At 58.3% G+C, this 27,725-nt stretch overlaps 1 pseudogene; it reads left to right on the top strand.

Annotated features, from left to right (window-relative positions):
• The first annotated feature begins 24,277 nt into the window (after nucleotides 1-24,277).
• Nucleotides 24,278-26,412, top strand: LOC128848984 (fibrinogen-like protein 1-like protein; annotated as a pseudogene).
• Nucleotides 26,413-27,725: the final 1,313 nt, after the last annotated feature.

The raw sequence follows: 27,725 nt of genomic DNA, 5'->3' as shown, positions 1-27,725 counted from the left end.
ATTGGTCAAAGGTGCTGGGGAGGTGGTGACCTCACAGAGAGATGCTGACATCAGCCAGGCAGGACAGGGGCGCAGGGCCAGGGAAACCTCAGAGTCCCCTGTAGCTTTCCTTCAGCAAGTCTCCTTCTCGAGGTCTCTCTCTGAGGACTGAGAGAGTATTTAGGTTCACGTACATGAGCGCCAGGAGGAACCTCTTTTGAGTTTTCTCTTTTCTTTTTCCTGATTTTACTAGAAAACAGACGCCCCTGTTTAGAAGGTAAGAGCCTCCGAGAGGTTTGGAACCTGTTCAGTCTGATGCATCTGGTGCCAGCTGAATTCTAGGCATGGAAAACACTAGCTTAAGGTGGTCGAATTTTATTCCCCACCTGGGATTTTGTCCCTTAGAATCACTGGGGACATTAGGGTTTGTCCTTTTTGTTTTACCTTTTCCTCTATCCCTCCCTCCTTTCTCTTCATCTCTTACGTCTTCTGTCCTTTCCTCTGTTCCTCTCCCACCACCAGGAGGACTCTGTGTGTGTGTCGTGGGGGGTGCTCTGCAGTGGGAACAGGGACAATTCTCCAACTTTGGGCAATCGAGAGCCTGGGTGAGATAAGGGGCGTTAAAGCCCTTTGTGAAGGAGAAAGGGGAGTTTCACGGTGTTGAGCACCAAGGAATTGTAAACTTTGCTAAAACATCTAGTCTGCAGAAACCAGAAATGGTCGGGGCCACATTGTAACCATTGTCTTTTTTAAAGCCCATTGAGGGATGTGAGTCCCACCTTTTTAGGTATCTGCGGTGCTGGGGTAAGAGAAGAGGTGCCTGTCTCCATTTTATGGCCTCAACAAAGTAAGTGCTGTGCCCCAGTTCTCGTCAGAGATCCCTGAAAAAGAACATCTTCCCATCCATTAACATACCTGGAAAGATACTGGAACTCCTTATTAAACAATCAGTTTGTCAGCACCTACAGGACAATTTGGTTCTTAGGACTAGTGAGCATGGACTTGTCAAGAACAAATCATTCCAAACCAATCCTAGCTCCTTCTTTGGCAGGGTTACGGGCCTAGTGGAGGTGGGTAAACAGTAGATGTGATCCATCTTGGTGTTAATAAGGACATTCTCACAAACAAACTAGGGAGATGTGGTCTAGATGCAATTAGTATAATATGTGTGCACAGATGGTTGCAAGCCTGTACTCCAATAGCCCAGAACCAAACACTCCTCCTCCTGGGCAGTGCACTCCGACCTCTAATGGTCAGATGCTGCTTAGCACTGTCAGAGCAGCTTTTGCTGGGGGATTCTCCCAGCACTTTCAAATAGTGGGAAAGTATGAAATCCCCATTTGACTGCTGGGGACAGAGCCTAGAGCGGGGAGCAACTTACCCAAAGTCCCACAGGTCAATAGGAAACCAGCAATGGAACCCAGGAGTCCTGACTCCCAGTTCCCTGCTCCAATCACTCCAGCGGAGCACACTCCCTCTCAAAGCAGGGGGACCGGACATGAGGGCCTGGTTGTAATTGCCAGCTGTGGGAGGGAGTGTGCAGCAGTGGTTAGTGAAGGGGCCTGGAAATAAGGACTGCTGGGTCCCATCCCTGGCTCTGACACTTGGTGTGACCCTGAGCCAGTAGCTTCCCCGCCCCAGGCCTGGTTCTCATCAGTGGGGTTGGGGTTGCAGCCCCTGCAGACCAGGGGGGTTGGGAGGCTCCAGGAAGGTGTGTAAAGTGCCGGGATGTCAGGATCCCGGAGGCGCTGTCACCCCCGCACTAGGCCAGTGTTCTGCACCCCCGGCTGCTGGCCGAGTTTCTCTGTCCCTTGGCAATAAGACAGACTCTTGTTTTCACAGCCAGTCGATCGCCCAGTGCTATCACATTGCCTGCTGGCTGGGCAGGGTAACTCCTCAGGTCACCACCACCCTCTCCAGCCTGCCTTGGCTTTGGGGAGTGAGGAGAAGGGCGAGGGATGACACTGAACATCCTCCATCCATCGCTCCATCAGCAGAGCAAGTGAGTGGCATTAGGGTTCCCCGTTGGCGTCCCCTGTCTGTCTGGGGTGAGGCAGAAAGAGGGGGAAAGAAATTCTCCCAAAGGAGATTGGATTTGCAAACCACCCCCAGGAGCCCCTCACTCTCAGACCGGGGAGGGGCTTCTCCAGAGCCGTCTCCAGTGTGTTTGGAAAGGTCCCAGCAATGGGGCTCCCAGCCCTTCCCTTGTGGGAGACCGTTCCCCAGGCTGAGCGTCTCTGAGCTGGGCCAGACCCTGTGAGCTGCTGAGCATGGAAAACAATGGGAAAGGAGGGGGTCCTGGCCTTGCTCTGCCTCGGGATTTTGACGTGGGGAATGGTTTCCCAGGAGAAGTCTGGACTCCTGGGTTCTGTTCCTTCTCTAGCCTGGGGGGGAGTGTGGCCTGGGACGGCAGGAGGGAGCTGCTTGTCCAAAGTGACTGAACCCAGTGATGGAAAAGGAGGAGACTCCCTGGGCATTGCAGCCCCAGGGGTGACGAGGGGGAACGCTGGGAGCAGATCATGCAATGAACTCCTGCCAGTGCGTGTAGATTGCATTACGTGCACCCCTGTGGGGGAGGAGGAGCTGCTCTGGCTGGGGCAGGGATGGGGAGGGAACAAACAGGCTGGTTAGTGAGCGGCTGCCTTGACCCCAGACTCACGCCCGCTCCCCGCTCGGTTCCAGGATGGCCAGGCTCCTGAGGAGGTTCAGGAAGAAGGCTCTGCAGGTGGCCCCAGAGCCTGAGGGAAGCAGCTGCCATCTTCCCCCGGAGCAGAGCGGCTACTCAGTCCCCACTGGCGGGGAAGGAGCTCCCGGCCAGGCCAGGAGGTGGAAGTGCCTAGCCTTCTGGCGGATAAAACCCGCTCCCAGCGCGAGGTGGGAGAGGCCAGGTTGAAATGGAGCTGGGCCAGGATGCGGCTGGGCAGGCAGGACCCAGCGCAGGAGGGGAGCCGGACTGGGTGACTCTGGGGCTTGTTGTGTGGGAAGCACCGGCCCCAGGAGCCCAGCCCTGATTCCCAGCAGGAGGCATCGCCCTGCCCGGTCACTGAGGACCTTCCAGCCTCCCCAGGGCAGGAGGTGGAGGATCCCTGTCCCACCACCAACAGCTCGGCCCGCTCCCCATGGGACAGCAGCAGTGCCTGGGACTCGGGCAGCAGCGAGGCCGATGGGCGCCGCAGCTTTGTTCCAGTTTCAGAGTAACAGCCGTGTTAGTCTGTATCCGCAAAAAGAAGAACAGGAGTACTTGTGGCACCTTAGAGACTAACAAATTTATTAGAGCATAAGCTTTCGTGGACTACAGCCCACTTCTGCATCCGAAGAAGTGGGCTGTAGTCCACGAAAGCTTATGCTCTAATAAATTTGTTAGCTTTGTTCCAGGTGAGAAGTCAGGCTGGGGTCAGGGAGAGAGGAGGGCGGGGCTGTGAACACCCTGGGCCCAGGCCCTCGATCAGTGCTATGGGGGCGGGTCCCCAGCCCAGGGGTCAGGCCTGAGCCACATGAACCCCACTGACACTAGATGCTGCCACTTTGGTCCTTGGTGCTCCAGTTGGGGGGAGGCACCTCTCAGGGAGTCCAGGACAGTCTGGGGGGGTCTCTTTGCTATGGACTCCTGAAGGAGTTGGGGGCTGAAGGCATCACTGAGAGGGGGGAGTGTGGGGCCCGATCTGCCCTGGGTCTCGGTGGTGGGAAGGGGGCACATTGCCCCACCGTGCCCCTGTCCTTCCCCCGAGTGGCAGCAGGCGTCACCCTGTCCCCTTCTCTCCCTGGTGCAGGGACAGCCAGGGACTCAGGGGACGAGGAGGAGGAATGGGTGGACGTGGCCACAGAGGAGGCTGCTCTCAATAACAGCCGAGAGCAGCTCCAAGGCGGAGAAAAGGTACAAACATACCCCAGCTGTGCTGGAACCGAGACTGTCCTGCCCCTTCCCAGCACCTGACCCCCTGCAGAGGGCCTTGTCCCTGATGATCCACCAGCCCTAATGGGGACCTTTCTCCTCTATGATCTGGGACCCCAGAGGTGGGGGTGTCTGTCACACACCAGCAGGGTCTCCTCCCCCCACAGGCACTGTCCCAGTTCCTGACCCTGCTTGTGGTGGAGTGGTGGGTTATTTGGACAATGGGCGGGTCCCCACTATCCCCCATTCAGGCCTGAGTCCTGCAGGGAGGTCCCTGGCTAACTGGCTCTCTCTCCCCTAACCCCACTCCTGGTGGGTGCAGGAGGAGGCCCAGCAGCTCGTGTTCCTGCACGCCATCCACCCCGCGTCTCGCTGCACAGCAGAGAGGGCAGGACACACTGGTGCCGCACTGCTGCAAGGAGAGGATTGTGGTGAGCGAGACACGGTGCCCAGCAGCTGGAGGAAAGACAGAGACATGGGAAGGGCAGGGGTCTCCCCAGGCCAATGGATGGGGGATGGCTGGTGCTGGAGGGGCATCAGAGGGCAGGGATTGCTGGGGCTGAAGACTGGGGAGAAGAGACGGGAGAAATTCGGAGAGTGGTCACTATTGAGCAGGAATCGGAGGAGCCGGGGGCAGGTGGGGGGATCCTGCTGGCTGTGTGGAGCCCTGGCTGTGTAATCTCCTCACTGGGAAGTGTCAGTGTGGCCCGAATCTCACACGCTCCTTTGTCTGCTTTGGGTCTCACAGGAGCTCATTGAGGAGCTGCCTGATAACTCTCCACCCGGCGCCGTCCTCGCTAATTCCCTGATTTCTGTGGGCAACCTCAGGTACCAAGACCCTCTGGCCTGGTTCCCCTAACCCCAGTGCTGCTCGGGCCCAGGGCTGGGAGTCACTGCCCCTCCCACTCCCAGGTCACCGCCCAAGGGTGGCTCCTCTGGCAGAGGTGGGGGGAAGGTTCACTCTCTCCTGGCTGGGCTGTTCTTTTCACTCCAGTAACATTGCAACGGCTTTGGGGAGAGGCTCACTCCCAGGATCAGATACAGGAGGGGCAGCAGGGTCCAGGGAAGAGGGGCTATTCCTGCCCTGCCACTGTCTGTCCGAGAAACCTTGACCTTGTCATTCCCTGGCTCGGTGCCTCAGTTTCCATTCTTGCCACCCTGTGCCTACTTCCCTGCAGTTTAACCTGCGTGTTGGTGCCAGTCCCATCCCCGTACTGCACAGTCTAATACCGGCTCCTCTCTCTTGCCAGCACCATGACACCTGCCCTGGAGCCAGAGCTGGAGACCCACCTCCTCCGAGCTGCCCTGCACGCCGTCTTCACCCTGGGCACGGAGAAGGACACCACCCAAGTGCAGGTAGATCATGCTAAAGTCATGGATAGAAGAGCCAGCTGTCATCCTGCCATGAATCCTGGCTAATTGCTTGCAGTGGGATGTGAATGAGAGAGGCCAGGATATGTGTTTGGGGGTCTCACCAGTGCTTCCCAGAGACCCCACTTCCCATCCTGTGGCAGGTGTAGCCCCAGTTTCCCTAACTCTGACCCATGGCTCTCCCTTGCTTTCAGGATCTGCCTAGGGTCTTGCCAGACCTCCTGGACGCCATGCTGGGGAACCTGCTGGCAGAGTCCCCAGACACCGACAGGCTCCAGTACATCTTGGAGGTGAGCCCGATGAGAGAGGTGGGGACAATTTTACCTTCACTCTTAGATCCATTTTCCAGTCTGTCCTCCTAGCCGGGCCCCAAGTGGGCATCCTTGGTCAGGGCAGTCAGTGCAATGCCTCCTTTCCCCACAGCACATTAACTACTGGATCGTGTCCAGGGTGCCACGAGAGAGAGCCAGGGCCGTTAAGAGCAGCACGGCCCTGCTCAGATTCACCATCACCCTCCCTGAGTTTGACGTAGGTGACCTCTGACCCCAGCTTCCTGACTCCAGGGGTAGGTGGGCTGGCTCCGACGGGCTGTAGGATCTGCTGCTGGAGGGGCTGTGGGTTAGGAGTGTTCCTCTTGGGGAGGCAGAGTCAGAGCAGAGAATGAGCCTGGCTTGAGTCAAGTTCTTGTCCTAGTTAAGTGGTGAGTCTGGGCTTTTAAGGGGACTGTGCTCCAGGTTCATGCCTCCCTGTCATCCTGGAGCATCTGGGGAAGCAAGTCCTCATGGAGGGCCCTGCCCACAGCCCTGTGCTCCAGGCTTCCTTGGGGGCAGAGGAAATTAAGAGTCTGGCTCTAGCTCCTATCCACTAGCATCTCCTGCAGAGGGGCTGAGGGGAAGGAGAGTCCTGGCCCGGGGGGGACTGGGAGCTGACAGGAAAATGCTGATGGAGTCCCCTCTCCCTCTCCCGTCCATTAGAACTCAGCGGAATTCCCCAGGATGGGTCACCACATGGCACAGCTAGCTCTGTCCGTCAGTGACCCAGCCAAGGACATCAGCCGGCAGGCCAGGGAGGGGGTTTACCGGCTCTACCAGCTGCTGCTGCACCAGAGGGGTAAGGAACCCAGCTGGGAAATGGCACCTGCTAGAAGAGTGAGACTGGGACCCCAGCCAATTTCTCTCAGACTGACCCCGGCTGGAGGATGAGTCTCTCTATCTCTTTCTGTGTTCCACACCACGCCCTGCAATTCTGTTGGGCCGGGCATGCAGCGAGGACTCTGCCCACTGTGCAGCCACCAATGGGATTGGAAGGACACAAGCCCTGCAACCAGAAGGACAAATGTGTGTGTGTCTCTCTCCCTGTCACCTACTCCCTCCTGGGGGAAACCCAGCAGCTGATGGGGGACAAGGTGAGCAGCTGCATTGGACTCAGGAGATTGGGGCGGGGCCCAGGCCTCATTCCCATCCTGTGGCCATTTGCTGGCCTGGCACAGGGAGCCTGGTGGGGAATGAAAGGGAGAGCAGGTGCTCCTGGGAAGGGAGATGAATTCACCTCCATGAGCAGGAGCGAGCCAGCTTGTCCCCGGAGCAGCTCCACCCAGCTCTTTAGCCAGGCTAATTAATGACAAGCTTTGCCTCATCCCAGACTTATGTTCTTAGGACAGGGTGCTATCGCTCTTGGGAAGGGCAGGAGAGTCCCCCAAGTGCCCTCTGCGAGACTCTCCTGTCCCACAGGGCCGCACCCAATTCCTAGTGGTCTGGTGTCTGTGTCACCCGAGCCACCACCCAGAGTTGCGTCTGACCAGGCAGGGCTGAGGCACATGGGCAGGGGACGCTTGTCCTACTGCTGGCAAGGCTGGACCCGTTCTGGAGAGAACAGGAGGATTCAGTCAGCAGTAGAGTTACCATGTCTAATAAATAAAAGAAGAGGACCCTCCACGGGCCCTGGCCCCGCCCATTTCCCCACACCTAGCCCCGCCCCAACTCCGCTCCTTCCCCGCCCTAACTCCACCCCCTCCTCCCTACCACTCCCAGCCATAGGGAGAGGGCTGCTCCAGCGCTACCGGCTTCACAGTTTGCCGGGCAGCCCCCAGACCCTGCGCCCCCGGCTGGCGCTTCCCCAGCGCAGCTGGAGCCCGGGAAGGGAAGTGCCTGGCCCGTGGCTCGGGGTCCGGAGGCAGGGGGGGCTGCCCAAAGCCGGTAGCACTGGCTCGGGCAGCTCGGCTCTTAAAGTCTGAGAGGAGAGGAGCGGAGCAGCTCAGCTGGAGCCCGGGAAGGGAAGTGCCTGGCCGGCGGCTCGGGGTCCGGAGGCAGGGGGTGCTGCCTGAAGCCAGTAGCGCTGGCTCGGGCAGCTGGGCTCTTAAAGTCTGAGAGGGGAGGAGCGGAGCAGAGCAGCTGCGGGAGGGGAAGTGCCCGGCCGGCATTTTCCCGGACATGTTTGGCTTTTCGGCAATTCCCCCCGGACGGGGGTTTGATTGCTGAAAAGCAGGACATGTCCGGGAAAAAAGGACGTATGGTAACCCTAGTCAGCAGGGGCTGCCGATCCGTCCCATTCACCAGGGCTGCCATCCTGCGGCTTCAGCATTAGTGGCTGGGTGACTTGGAGAAAGGTCTCAACCTCCTGCTGTCAGAATCCCTCCTCCCTGAGATCTAAGTGTCTCCTCTTTGAGTGCGACGAGACAATTTAACACATTGTGACAAAGAATTTTCATTGCCACTTGTTATGATTTCAAGAAACAAACTGGTTTAGTTTGAATAGGATTTTCGGTCAGAAACGGTTTCAATGAAATTTCCCCACCATCTCGATTCCTGGGCTCTATCTCTGCCTTTCGGTGGGGGGGTTGCTGTCTGTTAGAACAGAAGTCTGATTTAGATAGGGATAGAGATGTTTTTAATGAAGTAAATACTAATGGGAATTGTGTGATCATGGGAGACTTTAACTTCCCAGATATAGACTGGAGGACAAGTGCTAGTAATATAATAGGGCTCAGATTTTCCTAGATGTGATAGCTGATGGATTCCTTCACCAAGTAGCTGCTGAACCAACAAGAGGGGATGCCATTTTAGATTTGGTGTGGGTAGTGAAAATCTCTTAGAAGAAATGGTTGTAGGGGACAGCCTTGGTTTGAGCGATCATGAGCTAATTCAGTTTAAACTAAATGGAAGGGTAAACAAAAATAGATCTGTGACTAGGGTTTTTTTTTTCAAAAGGTCTAACTTTAAAAAATTAAGGAAATTAGTTAGGGAAGTGGATTGAACTGAAGGACTTGTGGAACAGATGGATCAGACTGAACAGGTTCCAAACCTCTCGGAGGCTCTTACCTTCTAAACAGGGATGTCAGTTTTCTAGTGAAATCAGGAAAAAGAAAGGAGAAAACTCAAAAGAGGTTCCTCCTGGCGCTCACGTATGTGACCCCTAATACTCTCTCAGTCCTCAAAGAGAGACCTCGAGAAGGAGACTTGCTGAAGGAAAGCTACAGGGGACTCAGATGTTTCCCTGGCCCTGCGCCCCTGTCCTGCTGGCTGATGTCAGCATCTCTCTGTGAGGTCACCACCTCCCCAGCACCTTTGACCAATAGGCTGAGGTCCTGCAAAAGGCCTTTGTGATGTCACTGTCACACCCACCCCTCCCCTGCAGTGCTAATGTCCTGCCGCAGGCCAGACCCTTTGGAGGTTTGAGCTACTCCCTGTGGATCACCCCACTCAATGAGTGTTCAATCTAGGAAGCAAGCCAGCTAGACAGTAAAACAGCAGAGGCTGCTCCCAATGCTACACTCGGTTTCTCAGAAATGAGTAGACTTTATGGGCAGAAGAGACAGTTAGAGCATCTAATCTGACCCCCTGCATATCACAGGCCTTTCTGCACCATATGGGGCAGGCAGAGCTCTGCCTAGGCGCAGGGGGAATGGGATGGGTGTAGATCAAGGAAAGCGGGGAGGGGAATGGGTGTGAGGGAAAGAGCTCCTGTCCCAGATGAAGGAATTTGGGGGCAGAGGAAAGGACCCTGCTCCACAGAGAGGGGAGAGGGTTTCTGTGAGTGCCAGGGGGCTCCATTTCCCCTTCCACTAGTGCCCCATTTACAGAGAGCCAGAGCAGTACCTGCAGCAGAGAGCGGGAGTTGCTGGTTGCCTCAGAGGCACAGGCCCTGCAGCGCCTCGGGCACCTGGCGCAAGTGCCGCATGATACGGAGCTGGCGCATCACATTGGCCGTGACGTCCTCATGCTGGAAGGGAACGAGAACCTGTCTGAGACTCAGACGCCTCCGAGGAATCAGGGGGGATTAACGGCCCCTGGAACCAGCAGCATTTCCACCCAGCCCCTGCCCACCTCTGAGGGATGGATTCCCCCTCCTGACCCCCAGGATGGAGTCTTGTTGTCCTTCCTAGTGACCTCCAGTGGCAACCCCCGTCCTTGTACGGGGAGCTCCTGCCACCTCCCCCTCAGTGCCCCTGACAGCTGTTCCACCTCCAATCCACAGCTCAAGTTCTCAGACCCCTCTCCTCCAGCCCCACCCAGGTTGGGTAGGGAGGGGACTGTAGCGGGGGCGGGGCAGGAGGGATTCTGGCAGCAGTGAAGTGGGATGTGGGGAGGTTGAGACCTTTCCCCAAGTCACCCCAGCCACTAATGCTGAAGCCGCAGGATGGCAGCCCTGGTGAATGGGACGGATCGGCAGCCCCTGCTGACTGAATCCTCCTGTTCTCTCCAGCAGGGCCGGCTTTAGGAAGGGCGGGGCCCAATTCGAACATTTTTGGTGGGGCCCCGGCAGGGATGACTAACAAAAAAAAAAATGTAAAAAAAAGCCTTTCGTTTCTTCCATGTATTATTTACTTTCCATAACTATATAAATAATAAAATTATATATTATGTACATTGCATCATATATGCTGTTGATCGGTTATTAATGAGCTCCGTTTCACGTGTGTGGGTCCCCGCCACTCCCTGGAGGTGTGCTAGGGTGACCAGATGTCCTGATTTTATAGGGACAGTCCCGATTTTTGGGTCTTTTTCTTATAGGATCCTATTATCCCCCACCCCCGTCCCGATTTTTCACACTTGCTGTCTGGTCACGCTAGTGGTGTGCACATGTGTGGGTCCATGCTGCTCCCTGCCCCCCTCATTGAAGCAGGTGTGCAGGGTTACTGCCCTGGGAACTGCAGGGCACCAGTGGACATGGGGCTGGCTGGAGGCAGGGCAGGGTCTCACTGGAGGTAGGGTCTGGCTGCAGGCAGGGCAAGGGGTGCGGGGCTGGCTTGAGACAGGGGTGTGTGGGGCTGGCTGTCTTTGGGCAGGGCCGGAGGGGGGTGCGGCAGGGGTTGCCTGGAGACAGGACAGGGGGTGCGGCAGAGGCTGGCTGTGGGCAGGGGGTGCAGGGCTGGCTGCAGGCAGGGCAGGGGGGCGGGGCTGGTGTGGGCAGAACAGGGGGGGCGGGGCTGGAGGTAGGGCAGGGGTGCCGCAGGGGCTGGCTGCGGACAGTGGGTGCAGGGTGTGACGAACTGGGACTGTTCTTACTGTGGTCTGTGAATGCTGACACGGGAGTGTGGCTGGGATAGTCTGCATTGGGGGATGGGAGACTGCCCGAAGGAGAATACCTTAGCGTGTAACATGAGAACCCAGGAAGGGGTTGGAGGCCAGGTGACACCTTGTTCTGGGAAACTGGACAAAGGCTGTGGGAGGGGTCGCTGAAGGGAGAGGGTTGGAAGCTGGCTGGTGAGATGGCTGGGAGGCAGACAGGGCTCTGACCTCCCAAGGAGGGCTGGGATGCCCTGGGACCCCAAGATGAACCTAACTGAAGGGGGTCCTGTTGTCTGTGCCTGCAAAACCTGTCTAGGACTGTATTCCTGTCATCTAAATAAACCTTCTGCTTTACTGGCTGGCTGAGAGTCATGGTGAATCACAGGAAGCCGGGGGTGCAGGGCCCTGAGTTCCCCCACACTCCGCGACACAGGGCTGGCTGTAGGCAGGGCAGGGGGGCGGGGCTGGTGCGGACAGAACAGGGGGGGCGGGGCTGGAGGTAGGGCAGGGGTGCCGCAGGGGCTGGCTGCAGGCAGGGCAGGGGGTGCAGGGCTGGTGCGGGGACGGGGTGCAGCAGAGGCAGCTGGAGCTCCGGTCCTTTAAATAGCCCCCGAGCCCCCCGCTATCCCAGGGCTCTGGGGGCTATTTAAAGGGCCCAGGGCTCCCCTGCTTCTACCGCCCCGGCCCTTTAAATAGCCGCGGGAGCCCTGGGGAAGCAGCGGGGCTCCCGTGGCTATTTAAAGGGCTGGGGTGGTAGAGGCAGCAGGAGCCCCGGGCTCTTTTAATAGCCCCCAGAGCCCCGCAGCCCTACCCCAGGGCTCCAGCTGTGGGGGTCTGGTAGCAATTTAAAGGGCCTGGGGCTCCGGCCCCTGCTGGGATCCCTAGGTCCTTTAAATTGCCCCCCGGGGAAGCCGGGCCACCCTGGTACAGCGCACCGGCTCTTGCCGGTACACCGTACCGGGGCTTGGGCCTGGGGCCCGATTCAGGGGAATTGGTTGAATTGGCCTAAAGCCGGCCCTGGTGGGGGTATGGCCACAGAGCCGCAGGGAGGGGAACCCTGTGGTGTGGGGGCTGGGTGGGTACTGGGAGTTCCTCCTGAAGGGATGGGGGTTGGCCAAGGTCACTCAGCCCCAGGGTGTGGGAGGGGGACTGGCTGAGGGCACTCAGAGCCCCAGGAAGTGGGGGAGAGTGGGGGGGCTGATGGGAGGGACTGGCCAGGGGCACTCAGAGTTCGGGGGGGGGCTGTCTGGGGGGGAACTCACAGCCCCAGGAGGTGGGGGGGGGCACACAGGATTTCAGGAATTCCCTGGCAGTGAAGACCTGCTGGCGGCCGGGAGGAGCCAGCGGTGACAATCCCCACTTGGTATCCCTGGCTGGGCTAGTGGCTATGGGGGCCCGTGGCCAAGCAGCAGCGGAAGGTGACCTGAAGAAAATGCTTCGGCCTCGGCCTCCGGCTAGGAAGGGCCTGGGCCAGACAATGACCCAGTTCCCTGCCCCACACCTGCGGGTACGGCCCCTCCTCTGTAGGGAGGTTGGCATGTACCTTAGTGCTGCTTCCTCAATCCCCAAAGGCCTCTCCCAGCCAGTCTCTGGCAACCCCTGCCGTTCAGTACGCACATTACCCTGCTGTGACATACCGGGGATGGGGAAACCCTCGGGGATGGGGGGGCTGTCACACAGCTGGGCAATTTAACCCGGCTGGGCCGGGGTGACTGTCTCCCTGTAGCTGGGGTCTCAGCCCAGGTGTCTCTCTGCCCATCACCCCAGTCGCCCCCGGGCGAGGTGGGAGCACCCCACGTTGCGTTCCAGCCCCACATTCACACCCACAAGTGCTGGTGGGTTCCAATCCCAGCTGAACACGCCCATCCGGCCCTAGTGCGGAGCAGAAGGGCCCAGCGCTGCCCCACAGATCCTCTGGCTCTCCGAGCCCGCTCTTACCCATCACCGCAGCACGTCTGGCCCAGGCTGAACGCTGCTGCTCTGTGCAGAGAGGCTGGCACTTCTCGCTCCTGCCGTAGGAGGGGCTGCTACCGACTGCTCCCCCTAAACCCCGCCCTGATGCGCTCTGGGGATGCTGCCCTGCTGTGGAGCTCTGAGGTGTCTTGAACTGGAATTTGTTTGGAGAGAAACTGCTAAGGAGCCTTATTAGCCCCGAGCAGAGAGTACCTGGGAGCCTGCCTGGGTCGGGCGGGTCTGGTACAGCCTCCCTCCAGATAAGGCTCTTCCCTAGACCTGCCACCCATTGGAATCTGGAACGATTCCCTCCGAGGTAACACCCGGGGCAGCCAGGGCAGGGCAGGGCACCGCCTGCTCCCCTGGAGCGTTAGGGCTTTCAGGAGTCAGAGGTGTCAGCGGAGCAGGTTGTGGTTGTACCTTAAAGCAGCGAAGAAAGTTGGGGGGGCAGAGGAATTGGGTGCTGTGGCCCCCCCATGCCTGGGGTCTATTTGAAAGGCAGCTGTCACACTGTCCCCTATATCGGGAGTGCCCACTACACCTATCTCATGTAGTCCTCGGCACGAGAAGGGGGAGCATGTTCCCAGCTGAACGGCGTTCGTCCAGGACTCACCGACCCCTATTCCAGGATCGGGGAGTGAGCTGGGAGAGAGGTCACCATGTAGCCTGCAATTATCAGTGGCTTCTGGATTCCTCTGGGAAAGGGTTAACCAGGGGCTTAGTTTAGTCCACACTTGGCTTTCTCGGCAGTGCTGGACTCTGGTGGCAGGGAGGGGTCCAGCTCGCACCCTTTCACCTGGCAGGGAAAGTGCCCTAAATGTTAGGATGTTCTCACAGGCTGTCGTAGTTACTGGGACCTTGGCAGGGAGGATTGGTTGCTTGTGGGGCATCGGATACCTCCCCTCCTCCTAGAGCTGTGCAGTAACCAGAACATTACCCCCGCGAGGAGAGGGTTTCGGGGACCCTGGGATCTTGGGAGCCAGGGCTTCACTCCGCAGCCTGGAAGCCCAGGCCCCACATCACCCTGTCAAGCAGGTGGGCAGGCGGGCGAGCTGGCAGGGAGCCAAGCAGCTTTCCGTGCAAAACCTGCCTGCTTTCTGTCTGAAGGTTTGTCCACATCGACGTGTTCCCACGAAACGTTTGGATTTTGACAAGCTGGCAATTTCTGATGGAAAAACAGTTCCACTGGCAAATTCTGACCAGCGCCTCTCCTGACCGCACAGCTCCCTGCATCTTTGCTGAGCGTGGAATCCGAATGGACTTGACACAGGTGGTTGTGTCCTGGGATGCCATCTCAGCCCAGCTCCCCCACTGCTCCAGCGCTCACATTCTCCTAGTGGTGACGTCTGACCCTGGGGAGATGAAAGGCCTCTGCAGGTTGTTTCCTGCAGTGTGAGCTTTGGCTGCAGGCTTCTGTCCCCAGCCATGCCAGGAAGGAATCTGTCTAGCCAGGCTGGGCGTCCTCCCTCATCTGTGGTCAGAGGTCACACGGGCCCTTCCAGTGACAAGGTGGCAGCATCTGGCCCTGGAAAAACACAGACATCTGCCGTGTGCTCACCCCAGAGATTTCTTTCTTTCTGCAAACTGAAGAGGCCTCTCTCCTGTAGCCTCAGCAGAGGCTGGGAGGAGGCCAGCAGGCCCGGTGGCCCCCCCGCAGACTGGGGGAGGCCCTGACCAGTAGCTCTAAAGGCCAGAAGACCCCACAGGACAGGTGGGGAACGGGACTGTGACATTACGTTGCTGTTCCATGGTTCCTTTCTCCTCAGCTGAAGAAGAAACTGAGCCCTGAAGCCAGTCACCAGACTGGCTTGTCCGTGCGGTGACCCAGTATTCACCAGAGGTGGGAGAAGGAGTAGTGAGGCTGGTGGGTTCCTTCTTCTAAAAAGAAAACAAATCAGAGCATGTTTTTACATCCGGCTTTTGACTCCCCGGCCAATGGGTGTGATCATCCCAGGTAGAAAAGTCAGCCTGTAATGCCCGGCTCCTGCTGGCTGCTCCGATGGAGACTCCACTTCCCCTCTCCTCCCCGTAAGGCAGGGGAACTGCCAGCCACTGCCTGTTACTGTCTGCCCCCAGCAGCAACACTCCTCTGCCTCCCGCTGCCCTCTCCTCTGCTGTGGTCCCCCGTCCCCTACTCTGGGACCCTCTCTGCTATGGGGTTAGACACGTGGGGAGAGCAGGGCAGGTCTGTGCCCTCTGCCCCGGGGCTCTCGCACAGAGCTCTGCCCGCAGGCCCAGCCCTGAACATCACGGCGTCAGAGGAGCTTCTCCCACTATCACGGCAGCTCCTCCTGTTGGTGCCCAAAGCCCGGGACTCGCACTCAGCCCCTGAAAGCAGGGCCGGCTCCAGGCACCAGCCGACCAAGCACGTGGTTGGGGTGGCATCTGGTAAGGGGCGGCCAATCTTGGGATGGTGCGGTTTTTTTGGAGGGGGGGAGTTTGGTCGCTGGTGGTGGGGTGGGTTGTTTTTGTTTCATCGGCTGGGCGCATGGGGGGCACTGGGGGGTGGGATTCGGCAGCAGTGCTCCGGGGGGTGGGGGGTGGCGGCACGGCGGGGCGCTCCGCGGGGGCGGGGGCGCTGTTTGGCAGCGTGGCTCGGCGGTGGGGTGTTTGGTGGCGCGGCGCTCGGTGGGAGATGTGTGTGGCGGTGGGAGGGTTCCGCAGCGCGGTGCGGCTCTCCGTGGTGGGGGGTGTTCGGCGGCGCTCGGTTGGGGGGTTCGACGGCACGGCATTTGGCGGCGCTCCGCGGGGGTGTGTGTTCGGCTACGCGGCTCTCCGCGGAGGGGGTGTGTTTGGCAGTGCTCTGCGGGGGGGTGTTTGGATGTGCGGTGCTCCGCGGGGGGGGGTGTTCGGTGGTGTGGCGTTCCGCGGGGGTGGGGTGTGTTTGGCAGCGCACCGCGGGGGGGGGGTTCGGCGGCGCTTCGCGGGAGGGGGTTGTGTTTGGCTGCGCTTCGCGGGGGGGCGGGGTGTCTGTTCGGCTACGCAGCGCTCCGCGGGGGTGGGGTGGCGTCGCGGTGCTGAGGGCATGTGTTATGGCGGCGCTATGGAGGGCGGCACTCTTTTTTTTTGCTTGTGGCGGCAAAAAAATTAGAGCCAGCCCTGCCTGAGAGTTGGGAACGTTGCAGCACGGCCCGGCCCCGGCTGCTGGGAGAGGAAGGCCACCCCACCTCCCTGGCTGGGAGAGCTGCCATGATCCCCCCATCTGCCAGCCCCAGCACTGTCCTCTGCGCACAAACCCTAGCCTCTCCCCTGCCCCCCATGTCTCCCTGAGCCTCCCTCCTGCCTCCCTTAGCCTCCTTCCTGTCCTCATCCCCCTGTACCCCCCTCAGCCTCCCTCGGCTCCCCACAGCCCGGCCCCCTTAACCTTCCCCCACATTCTTCTGCCCCCTGCCCCCACACGCCCCTGCACCTCCCTCAGCCGCTCTTATATCCCACATGATCACCTCCAACCCCCTCAGCCTCCCCTCTGCCCCATCCCATGCCCCCCTCAGCCTTCCCCCTGCCCCCCACACTCTCTGGCCCCCTCAGCCTTCTCCCTGCCCCCCATACTGCCTGGCCCCCTCAGCCTTCCCCCTGCCCCCCACACCCACTGCTCCTGTCAGCGTTCCCCCTGCACACTCTGTCTCCCTCATGCCCATATCCCTCTGTCCCCCTCAGCCTGCCCCCATCCCTGCCCCCACATCCCCCTGCAACCCGCTCAGCCTTCCCCCCACATCCCCTCACAGTCCCCATGCACTGTCCAGGCCCTGAATCATGGCCTCAGCCAGTCTGCCTGTGGGCTCGGCTTCAGCCTCCTGGAGCCCAGCGGAAGGTGGCAGCCAGCGTCAGGAGGGCAGCCTGCCTGCCACATGCAGACAGAGCGTGGGGACGGGGCGGCCCTCGCGCAGGCCTCAGCCCCGCTGGCAGCAGTGGGAGATGGTGCCATTTTGATGAAGGGACAATTGGCGCCTTTGGCCACGTTTCCATGGGACAGGTGAGAAGCCCCCACAATCCCGAGTCACAATCAGAGCGTGAGGGCGGCCGCGCTGCTGCCCCTGTTGTGCATGGGGTCGGCCCAGCACGCCCAGCTGATGGGGGTGATCCTGTCACGGAGTGTGGGGGGACTCAGGGCCCTGCACCCCCGGCTTCCTGCGATTCACCATGACTCTCAGCCAGCCAGTAAAGCAGAAGGTTTATTTAGACGACAGGGACACAGTTCAAGACAGGTCCCGCAGGCACAGAAAACAGGACCCCCTCAGTTAGGTCCATCTTGGGGTCCTCGGGCACCCCAGCCCCCTTGGGAGGTCAGAGCCCTGTCTGCCTCCCAGCCATTCTACCAGCCAGCTCCTGAAACTCTCCCTTCAGCGACCCCTCCCACAGCCTTTGTTCAGTTTCCCGGGCAAAGGTGTCACCTGGCCTCTAACCCCTTTCTGGGTTCTCATGTTACATGCTCAGGTATTCTCCGGTCAGTCTCCCATCCCCCAATGCAGACTATCCCAGCCACACTCCCCTGTCCGCATTCAAAGACCACAGTGATGTAAGCAGAATCAGGATGAGCTCTACCCTGACATCTGGTGGTGAATTATGGCAAGTGTGGAAAAGAAGTCTAGGGACTGATCTTGTTTGCATAGGCACACCCACTCGCCTGGCATGAAACAACAGCAACTGAAAGTGGTCACTTTGGCTGGTGTGGGATCCCCAGTTTTCTCTGTTATTGGGGCAGGAAGAATAAAGTTTTGTTACCCTGATTCTGTGAATCAAGGCCAGTGAAACTGTTGTACGACAGAAGGACTGAGTGAGTCCTTCACCATTACCTAAGTAGCACTTGCTTGACAAGGGGCATGGGTTACAAAACCCAATGAATAGAGAGAAGATGGGGACAGCTGTTGGTACCTGAGCCTATGGTCTTCTTTGAGGGGTTGAAAGACCAATTGCACTATTTCCTCTCTCCACTATTGAATGTCAGAGCTAACTGTGATTCTATTAGGAGTCTAGTTCCAGGCTGCTGAGCTGAATTCACTTTGGGCCAATGGTTCACCAGCACTGGGTTTTCCTTACTATCAGTTGAAATTGCCAAGAGCTGAAATCACAAAAGAGCTAAAGTTATTAAGAGCTGAGATCACTGAGGCTGTGTTAACTAGTGGGGGAGCCTGAAGCTATATTGCTAAGCAGCTGGGGGAGCAGCTAGCAGAGTGGAGCCTTGCGGGGATGGTTGGAGTGGAGCTGAGCGACTCACAGGTCAGTGAGTGGAGCGGAGCAGAGCAGAGCGGAGCCTTGTGGGAGCAGCCCAAGGGACGGTTGGAGTGGAGCTGAGCGACTCACAGGTCAGTGAGTGGAGCGGAGCAGAGCAGAGCGGAGCCTTGTGGGAGCGGCCCAAGGGACGGCTAAAGTGGAGCAGAGCTGAGCGGCTCACAGGTCGGTGAGCAGAGTGGAGCAGCTGCCAGAGCAGTTCGTGGGACGGTGGGAGCAGCTCACAGGGCAGCTGGTGGAGTGGAGCGGCTCGTGGTGAAGGCTGTGGCAGAACCCCGTCGGCCTCGGATCACGTAAGGTGCCCCTTAACACCCTGCGTGCCCCCCCCAAACTCTGGGGCTGCACTGACCAGGGACAGAGACTTTGGGGGGTTGTTGGACTTTTGGGACTTTGGTGATCCTTGGGTTGCTGGTTTCAAGAACCCAAGGGAAAGGACACAGCCCATCTTGCTGGGGTGGGTTTTTTGCTCATGGTTTGTGTTATGAATCCTGTTTTGTGGTATTTTTCCAATTTAATGCTGATGTCGTTTACCTCATGTTAGTAAACATTTTCTGTTACACTCAGACTCCGTGCTTGCGAGAGGGGAAATATTGCCTCTTAGAGGCACCCAGGGGGTGGTATGTAATTGTCCCAGGTCACTGGGTGGGGGCTCAAGCCGGTTTTGCATTGCGTTATTGAAACGGAACCCCTAGATACAGAACCCGGCCCTTGTTGCTGCCAACTTAGATGGGCAGAAGGGTTACAGTAAGAACAGTCCCAGTTCGTCACAGATGCGTAGCCAGAATCAGCCAGAATCCACTGGAAGCTGCTTTACCAGTTTGTTGGGGCAGGCAGACTTATGGGGCCGGCTGCAGCTGTCATTCGGGGTGTGCGGGTGGGGGGAGGAGGCAGCATGAATTGCATGTGGGAGATTCATTGGTTGTTTGTGTGACAGCACAAACTCCCCCTCATCCCAAAACCTGCTCCCGAAATGAGCAGACTGGAGCACATCACACAAAGCAAACTGGTGCCACGTGCAACAAAATAAACAGGTCCCATCTCGTGTCCTTTGTTGCACATTTCGATGGCGTGTGCCAGGTGCTGGCAGCTTGCAGGGTCGAGAAGCGTGCATGTGGGTGAACGGCCTGGGTGCTCTTTTCCAGAACTATACGGACGTGGAGCTGTTCCCTCTAATGCACCAGTTCCTGCCCCCTGTATCCCAGCCAGAGAGCTGGGACACAGAGAGCAGCTGCCTTGACAGTCGCTGAATGAATCCAGTTTGATACTCTTCCCTGTGAGACAGATGCAGCAGCAGCGCAGTCTCGCTCCAGCCCATCCCACTCAGGGATCTCCTCACCCGGCCCTGACCTGTCGGGACAATGGCGGGAGCGGGGGTTCAGTCTCTGTAACCCCATGTGCTAAGCAGGGGTTAGTGATACCAAATGGAACTGAAAGTCCGAGGGGGGTGGGGAGAGGGGTTCCCACCGGGTGTGTGGGTTTGGTGAAAGGCGCCTACAAAACGTTGGGTCTGCCCAGTGCTTGAAGACAGAGCTGACTGGACTCAGCTGGAAGTCCTGGTTTCTTCTCAGTGATCCCTAGAGCTGAAAACACTGTGAAGCCAGTTTGCCTGGGCACCATAGAGCCGGTGCTCTGGTGAAAGACAGTACAGGGGGGAGCAGCAGCGAGGTTCCCCCTAGCCAGGGAAGTCACTAAGAGCTGGACTCACTCCGGGCTGGAGGCCCCTCACAGCATGGCATCACAGCTCCAGGCAGAGACGGCAGCATGGAGCAGCAGCGGTGCAGAGCAGAGGCAGAGGCATCCCTGGCCCACCCCTTTTCTCCCTGGGGCAGGAGGTGAACACCCCCCCGAACCCGCCCTGAACTCTCAAACTCTGCTGAGCTGGGCCCGTAAACTGGGTAAGGGGACAACAGAGGGAAAATGGGAGGGGTGTGCCAAAGGGACATTCGTCCATTGGACTCTCTCATCCCAAGCTGGGAAACTGAGGCAAGGGGTTGCTGCCCAATGGATTGTAGGGCGGGCGTTTCACTCACAGTTCACATACTGCTGAGTCACTCTTGTGGTGGTTTCCCCAGTTCATGCTGCGTTTCTTTCTCCTCTAAATAAAAGTTCTCGTGTGTTAGACACAGACTCAGCGCTCGCGACGGGGGAACAGTTGCCTGTTAGGGGCGTGCTGGTCAGTTTCCCAGATTTCTGGGAGGGCGCTCCAGCTGGTTCTGCTTTGCAATGCTAAGAGGAACCCCGAGATCCTGATTCTCGTCCTTGTCACTGCCAATACCACCTGGCAGAAGCGTTACACCCCCATCGCGTTCTGCACAACCCCCGTTCCTGCCATCTCCTCTGGCTTGATCCTCTCCATTTAGTGCGTCCTTCGTCTGGAAGGCCGATGATACGGTAATGCCGCAGAGTCCCACTGAGAAATTAAATCCCTGGCTCACACCTGCCCGGCTTCAGAAACGTTGGCATTCTCGGGGAGGAGGGAGGGAGCCCAAGAAATCTGGTATCTGCGGTAAATAAAGGATGGGCAGACGTTCCGGAGGGGGCTCCCTCCCTGCCCACAGGCCAGGCTTGAGGCCAGCAGTTGAAAAAGCAAGATAAGCTGGGTGTGGAGTGGTGCTTTCCCCATAAAGGCATGGAGCCCCGGCTCTGGTTTCTGATGTAGAAGTGGGACACTTCAGGTTGCTAACTCGCCCGCTCAGCTGCAGCGTCGGGATGGATGAGTTTTATTGAAATGCCCAGTATTTCACACAGCCTGGAGATGTAGGGCCAGAGCCTTGTGGTGGGCACCAGAGCCCCAGGCGGTGTGGGCACGTGGGGGAGGTGCAGTGGCAGGGCATGCTATGTGGCCCCTGTGGGACACCATGTGCCCTGAGTCCCCGGGCACAGGAAGGAACGTGCCCACACAGACACAGTAACTACCGCATAGAGAGGGGCAGCCTGCACTCCTCTCAGTGCCGTCCCTCAGCCCGGGCAGGTGCACAAGAGGGAGGGGAGCCCTCGTGCATCCTCTGCTTTCCCGACCCTGCCTGGCCGAGGCACAAGGGATGGGGGCGCAGTGAGGTACATGCTGCTTTTCCTTTGAAACGGAGCAGCATTTCCCCCAGCAAGTGCATGCTGCAGCATGAGCCTGGCTAGCTAGGAGTCTGGCAGTGCCTCCTGGTGGGTAAAGAGTGCCCCCGGGGCCATGGGGTACCAGGAGCCTGGCGGGGATCCCCTGCCCAGCGCTCTGCTGGACCCTAGGCAGGAATCCTCCCGCCCTGCCCCAGGTACCTTTTGGGCATTGGGGCCAAAGTACTTTAGAACACAAAGGAACTAGCATAAACCATGTTTTAAAAATGGGGAAACTGAGGTATGGTGCAGTGTAATGAGTTTTCCAAGGTCACAGGTCGAACTCAGGCCCTCTGTGTCTTAGACTATTACAGTGTGTGAACGGCTGCTAGCTGGCAGCGTCCCCGCTCCTCTGGGACGTCAGGAGACGGGGAGGCGTGTTTTCAAGGATGAGTGACTCCAGATTGTTGTTTCACTTCAGTTCCGTTGTAGTTCTGGCTTGTCAGACTCACTGAAATCCTTCTCCTTTAAAGCGTTAACCCTTTGCCTGCCATGGGGTTACACCTCTCTCCTCCCTCTCACAAGGATACCTGAGATTGCTGGCAGTGTGTCACAGTTACTTGGGCTGTGACATTGTCTGAAGAATTTGGGGTCCAGGCAGCTCCAAAAAGAATGAAATCTGTCTGGGGATCATGTCTGGGCAAAGTGTTTCCATTGCAACAGTGTGTTTCCGTGTGTCGTTTACACGGTGTGTTCTCTCTCTCTCATTCATTTGCACGTTTGTATCACGGTCACTTGTGGAGTTAGTTGTGGACTTTCTAATTTTGCAACAGCACATGAATACAATGATGGCTGACAGAAAGCACGGTGCCGGACTCCAGTGCGACTTTAGCCGGTTCTGGTTTGACACACACACACACACACACACACACCCTGCCCGCCCCACCCCACAAAAAGCTGCCATTTTGCAACTATCATGGGCCGGCAGCAGCTATAATCAAACTTGGGACCTCTGGAGCTTCACACGTGAGCCTCTGCTGTAGGGTTCTCAACCTATTTACCATTGGGGGCTGCATATGCCGTGCTCTGCGTTCTGTGGGCTGTAGCTACACAAGATGTAATACCAGGGCCGGGATAGATATACCTGGGGGGGGGCGGGGTGAATGAGCCGGTTTCTGTCCAAGAGTCTGGATTGCTCTGGGCTGCTGATCACGGCAAGGTCATTGTGAATCCCTATGCTGAGTGCTGAAGGTGGCCTGGGAAAAGCATGTGTGGGGAGGGGGAGTAGGGTTACCATTCGTCCGGCTTTACCCGGACATGTCCTCCTTTTTGTGCTAAAAATAGCGTCCGGGGGGAATTTGTAAATCACTCAAAATGTCCGGGATTTCCCCCCTCCCCCGGCAGAGCAGAGCGAGCGGCTGGGAGGGCTGCAGGAAAGTCACGGGCTGGACTCCGGAGCAGCTGTAGAGGAGCTCCGCCCTGCATTCTGAGCCGGCAGCTCCTCCTCCCCGGCAGCCCTGCGCCCCGCTCCGGCAGCACTGTGCAGGGCCAGGGACCGGGTTGTGTGTTGTGCTGGGGAGCGCAGCCACGTGTCCGGCTCGCACAGAGCCCAACACCCTGTTCTGAGCAGCAGGGTAAGGGGGCCAGGGGGCAGGAGAAGGGGCAGGGAGGTTCTGGAGGGGGCAGTCAAGAGGGTGGGGGGTCGGGAGTTCGGGCGGGGGGCTTTTTGGGGGGAGTGGAGAAAGTTTTGGGCAGTCAGGGTACAGATAGGGGGTAGGGTCCTGGGGGGCAGTTGGGGGGGGTCTTAGGAGGGGGCAGTTAGGGGAGAAGGAACAGGGAGTCTTAGGTAGGGGGTGGGGTTCTGGAGGGCAGTTAGGAGCAGGGGTCCCAGGAGGGGACAGTCAGGGGACAAGGAGCGGGGGGGTGGGGGGCTGGGAGTTCTGGGGGGGAGCTGTCAGGGGGCAGGAGTGGGGAGAGGGATCGGAGCAGTCAGGGGACAGGGAGCAGAGGGGTTTAGATGGGTTGGGAGTTCTGGGGGGGACTGTCAGGGGGTGGGGAGTGGTTGGATGGGGCGTGGGAGTCCCAGGGGTCTGTCTGGGGGTGGGGGTGTGGATAAGGGTTGGGGCAGTCAGGGGACACGAGGCAGGGAGGCTTAGATAGGGGGTGGAGTCCTGGGGGGCAGTTAGGGGCAGGGGTCCCAGGAGGGGGCAGTCAGGGGACAAGGAACGGGGGGAGGGTTAGGGGTTCTGGGGGGGCGGGAAGTGGGAGGGGCGGGGCTAGGGCGGGGCTCCTCCCGTCCTCTTATTTGCTTGCTGAAATATGGTAAACCTAAGGGGGAGGGGTGTCTATGTTAATCCCGGCTGAAATAAATGGCCATGCCCTTGCTAGGGCAGCGCTTACAGTGCACCCCTCAGGGACCCGGGTCCATTTTGAACTCTTTTGGGCCAGGACTGTGGCCCCTGGCGACTCTGCCCACTTTAAGCCTGGCCTGAGCTGGGCCCACAGAACAGCTGCAGTGTCAGCAGCGTGTCCCCCTCTGGGCTGCTGGGCTGCAGTGCAAGGGGCAGCATGCCTGGCGTGGGGCACACAGCAGCTCTGTGCCCTGGGCCCCTCTCACCTGAGGGGGCGCAGAGCCCTGCCGGAGGCTGCCCAGCTGCTGTCTCTGTGTGGGTGAGCGGGCACTGCCCTCCGGCTGGTGGTAGTGACTGTGGACGGGGGGCAGCTGGGACAGAGGGGGTTGCTCCGAGCAGCACTCCCCTTGCAGCGGTGCAGCGGGGGAGAGAGGAGGCAGCTCCTTCCCCACCACAGGGAGCGCTCCAGCCGGCCCTGAGCCGCCCGGGACCCGGGAGCCAGGCCATCGGAGCCGCAGTCTTTGAATGGTTTTTACCCTGCAGCTGGGTCCAAGCTGTGTGCTAATCGGGCCGGCTGCAGAGACGGAGACAGTGGCCGGGCCGGGGGAGAGGTGAATGGTGGGCTTCACCCCGTCTCCAGAGACTTGGGCCCACCCCCCCACCCCCATGCTGAGGCCCTTTGAACATCCAGCCATGTCCTGCGGTGCCTACCTGGGAGCTGAGCTCTTCTGAAAATCTGACCCAGTAGTTGAGCCCTCTGAAAACTCTGGCCTTAGCATCTAAGGGTAACATTTTCAAGAGTGGCTAAGTCACTTAAGTGCCTAAATCCCAGTGACTTCTAGTGGGATTTAGGCACTTGTGAAACTCCCTCCTGGTCTCATGTCCAGCGGTTTCTGTCCCCTGCAGGGTTCCAGTCCAGCTCTCTCGTGCTTCTGTTTGCGCTGTCCATGATGGCGCTCCTTTGCGTAGTCCCCGTGCAGGGCAATGGGGCCCTGGCCCACAAGAAGGTCGAGAGGGGTGAGTAGAGAACCTGTCGGAGAGCTTCTATCATCTGCCATATCCGAGATCAGGGCATCGTGGGCCTGATTCTGCTCCTCTCCCCCATGCCGGGGTCACCCCTAGATCCACTTATCCACTGAATGCACCTTCTAGCCCCCCCGCCAGCGGTGGGCCCAAAGAAACGCTGAGTTCTCCGAAGGGTTCGCAAGGCCGGCCTGCGCTAGTGAGCCCACTACTCCCATTCGGAGGCCTCCAGCGCCTGGGAATGGACCAGCCGGGGTGGGGGAGGTGCTGCTCGACTGGCTGTTTGCTTTACGCAGCTTCGTTATCCCTTTCTCCGGTAACGGCTGCCAAGCCCCTGGCAGTGACTGAAGAGCGCTGGTGCCCACCGCAGGGCAGCGTGTGGGAATCAGGCACCCCCCCCAAATTGGCTGGGAGTTCTACCCTTCCATCTCACCAACTCCTATACTAGGGCTAGCCCCGGCTAACAGCTGGGGATCTCTTGCTCATGCCTAGAAGCCTTGCCCCCAGAGTCCAGGCAGCAGGGAGAGCCAGTTCCTCCTTGTCAGGGGTTTTCATTCCCTTCTCCCCACACCTCCAGCGGCTCTGGGAGCTGCTCAGGGGCTTGCCCAGGCAGGCCAGGGGCCGAACCAGCTCTAGAGGTGGCCCTGAGCCCCTGCCCCCGCAGTGCTCAGCAGCTCCTCCCCCTCGGCTCAGCTATGGGGGAGGGGGGCAGAGCTGGTGGGGCACACAGGGGGATTGTCTGGGGGGTAGGGGAGCTGGGGGGGCTCAGGCTCGAGGGAGGACCCTGGGGAGGGGAGGGGCAGTATAACCACAGTGCTCTCATTCTACCAGGATAGTTCAGGACAATTTCCGCCCCAAAGACAAGCTCCTCGATAGGATGTCTGGAATTTTCAAAGGCGCCACAGGGAGTTGGGTGCCTAAATCCCACTGAATTCCAATCACAGTCGGGTGTCAAACTCCCTTAGGCTCTTTGAAAACTCCCATTTAAATTGTCACCGATGGGTTTCATAATTAACATTCGCTGAGATGGATCTGGCAGCGTCTCCCCCACCCTCCCCAAACCATTTCTTCAGCAGTACGGACTCAGGAAGGATACAGAGCCTTGGTTTACACTTGATTCATCTCCTCAAGGTTTCTTCAAAACCAGCAGAGCAAGAAACTATTCTTATTTTATTTTATTGGTAAAATGAAAGTGTAAGATCTGGAGCGGGATTCTGTGGCCAGGAATGGCCGGGGCGGATTCTGTGGCTTTAGTATTGTGAAATACACAGGACCTGCCTCTAAAAACCCAGCCTCCAGTTACCCCAGGCTGATTTGATCGAGCTAGCTAGCGCTCACTCCCCCACCCCCACCTGCCCCCTTAACCTGATGTTCATGGCATTTCAGGGTTCCCCAAAGACTGCAGCACCATTCCCAGGGACAGCCCCAGTGGGGTCCATGTCATCCAGCCGGCAGGCTCTCCCCCTCGAGTGGTGTGGTGTGACATGGACACCGAAGGCAAAGGCTGGACCGTTGTCCAAAGAAATTCTTACAACACAGAGATCACCTGGAGTCCTGGAGCACCTACAAGTACGGCTCTGGGAACGTGCAGCAGGATTACTGGCTGAGCAACGAGTACCTGTCCCTGCTCACGCGACAGAACACCTACAAGGTCTGCTTTGTGGTGGAGGACAAATCCAACAACACCCGCTACGCAGAGTACGACATCTTCAGTGTCGAGGAGGAGCCCAGCGGGTACCCGCTGAGGCTGGGCAGGTACTCTGGGGACGGCAAGGACTATCTCACCACCTACCACTCCGGCCTGGGGGGCATACACGACAACATGAAGTTCAGCACGACTGACAAGGATCAGGACCAGACCAGTGGGAATTGCGCAAGTAGCTATGGAGGCTGGTGGTACGACAAGTGTCAGAACGTCCTGCTCAATGGGAAAGGCTCCATCTACTGGGCAGGGTTCTGTAAGAGTGGGGAGTGCAAGTCTTCCCTCATCCTGGTTAAGCCAACAGACGTGTGCTGGGTCCGGCAGGAGGAGCCCATCCTCCTTGGGAGCCGGCGCTGCTGAGACAATATTAGATCAGACACGGGGCGCCATCCCCCACCTAATCAGTGCAGTCCCTGCAATGCCTCCACTCTGCTCACCCCCTTCCCTGTTGGCTTCTGCACGGTAAATCCCCGGGAATAAATGCTGAGAGCTGATGCCGCCGGTGCGTTCGAATGACACGAAGAGTGTGATTGGTGTGTATAACTGGACCCCCGCTTCCACTCTGCCTCGCTGGAAGCCATGTCACTCACTACGACTTTAGACCCACATTAACCTCTGCTTCTCCCAGCCCTGCCACTGCCCCTTGGCATTAGTGATCAATGAATCATGACACTGGATTTCTAGCAACTGTCATTGAGCATTTAAATGGGGGATGACTCAAAGCCAGGACTTTACATCTGAATCCTGCATGTATTAGCAGTGGTGAGTTTGGGTTCAAAAACCTGGCCTCTGTGTTTTTAATAAATATGGTTATTACATGAGAAAACATTGCAACAGTAATTAGTTGCTGATAAACCACTGAGATTAGATAGACGTGCAACGAAACGACACAATAAGGATATTGGTGTCCCTCTTCAACCCAAGGGGCTAGTCAAAGTTTGGGGCCCTGGGGATGTTCCAGTGGGGAGCAGAAATTGGCAGTGGAGTCTGGTAATTTTTTGATGTCTTGTTTATTTACAAGGAACGTACAGAGTCCTGCTTCTCCAAACACAGCAGGAACCAACAGCAGGGATTAGCCTCCCTGCTCTCAGGTCCAAGCCTCTTTAGCCAGCACCTGGCCCAAAAGCTCTCTATGCTCCTCCCAAGATGTAGTCCTGGCTGGTCCACTGGCAGGGGTGAAGATGGGGGGGAATGTGAAGGGGCGTTGCCGCCCCCAAAACTGCATCTTTCCATTCCCCTCCTGACCATGGCTCTTCAGTGCATCCCCAGGACACAAGGCCCTGTCCAATTGGCCTTCCTGACAGAGCCTGCATGGAGAGCGTGCGTAGGGGGGAGTTTGGGGGACAGGTTTGGAAAGAGGGATTTTTTCAGGGGGAGGGAAGCTGGAAGCCCTACCGGTGCTGAATTTCCATAGTGCAGAGGTTCAGCTGGGACAGGCGTCCAAACTGTTGGTACTTGTCTCAAGATAAGTAGGATGTGGGTGATCTGGAAATCTTATCATAGAATATCAGGATTGGAAGGGACATCAGGAGGTCATCTAGTCCCACCCCCTGCTCAAAGCAGGGCCAATCCCCAGACAGATTTTTGCCCCAGATCCCTAAATGGCTCCCTCAAGGATTCAACTCACAACCCTGGGTTTAGCAGGCCAGTGTTCAAACCACTGAGCTATCCCT

The sequence above is a fragment of the Malaclemys terrapin genome, chromosome 14, assembly GCF_027887155.1.
Source record: "Malaclemys terrapin pileata isolate rMalTer1 chromosome 14, rMalTer1.hap1, whole genome shotgun sequence".
NCBI classification, from domain to species: domain Eukaryota; kingdom Metazoa; phylum Chordata; order Testudines; family Emydidae; genus Malaclemys; species Malaclemys terrapin.
Note: the sequence above shows the minus strand (reverse complement) of the source record. Positions and strands in the feature narration are given on the sequence as shown.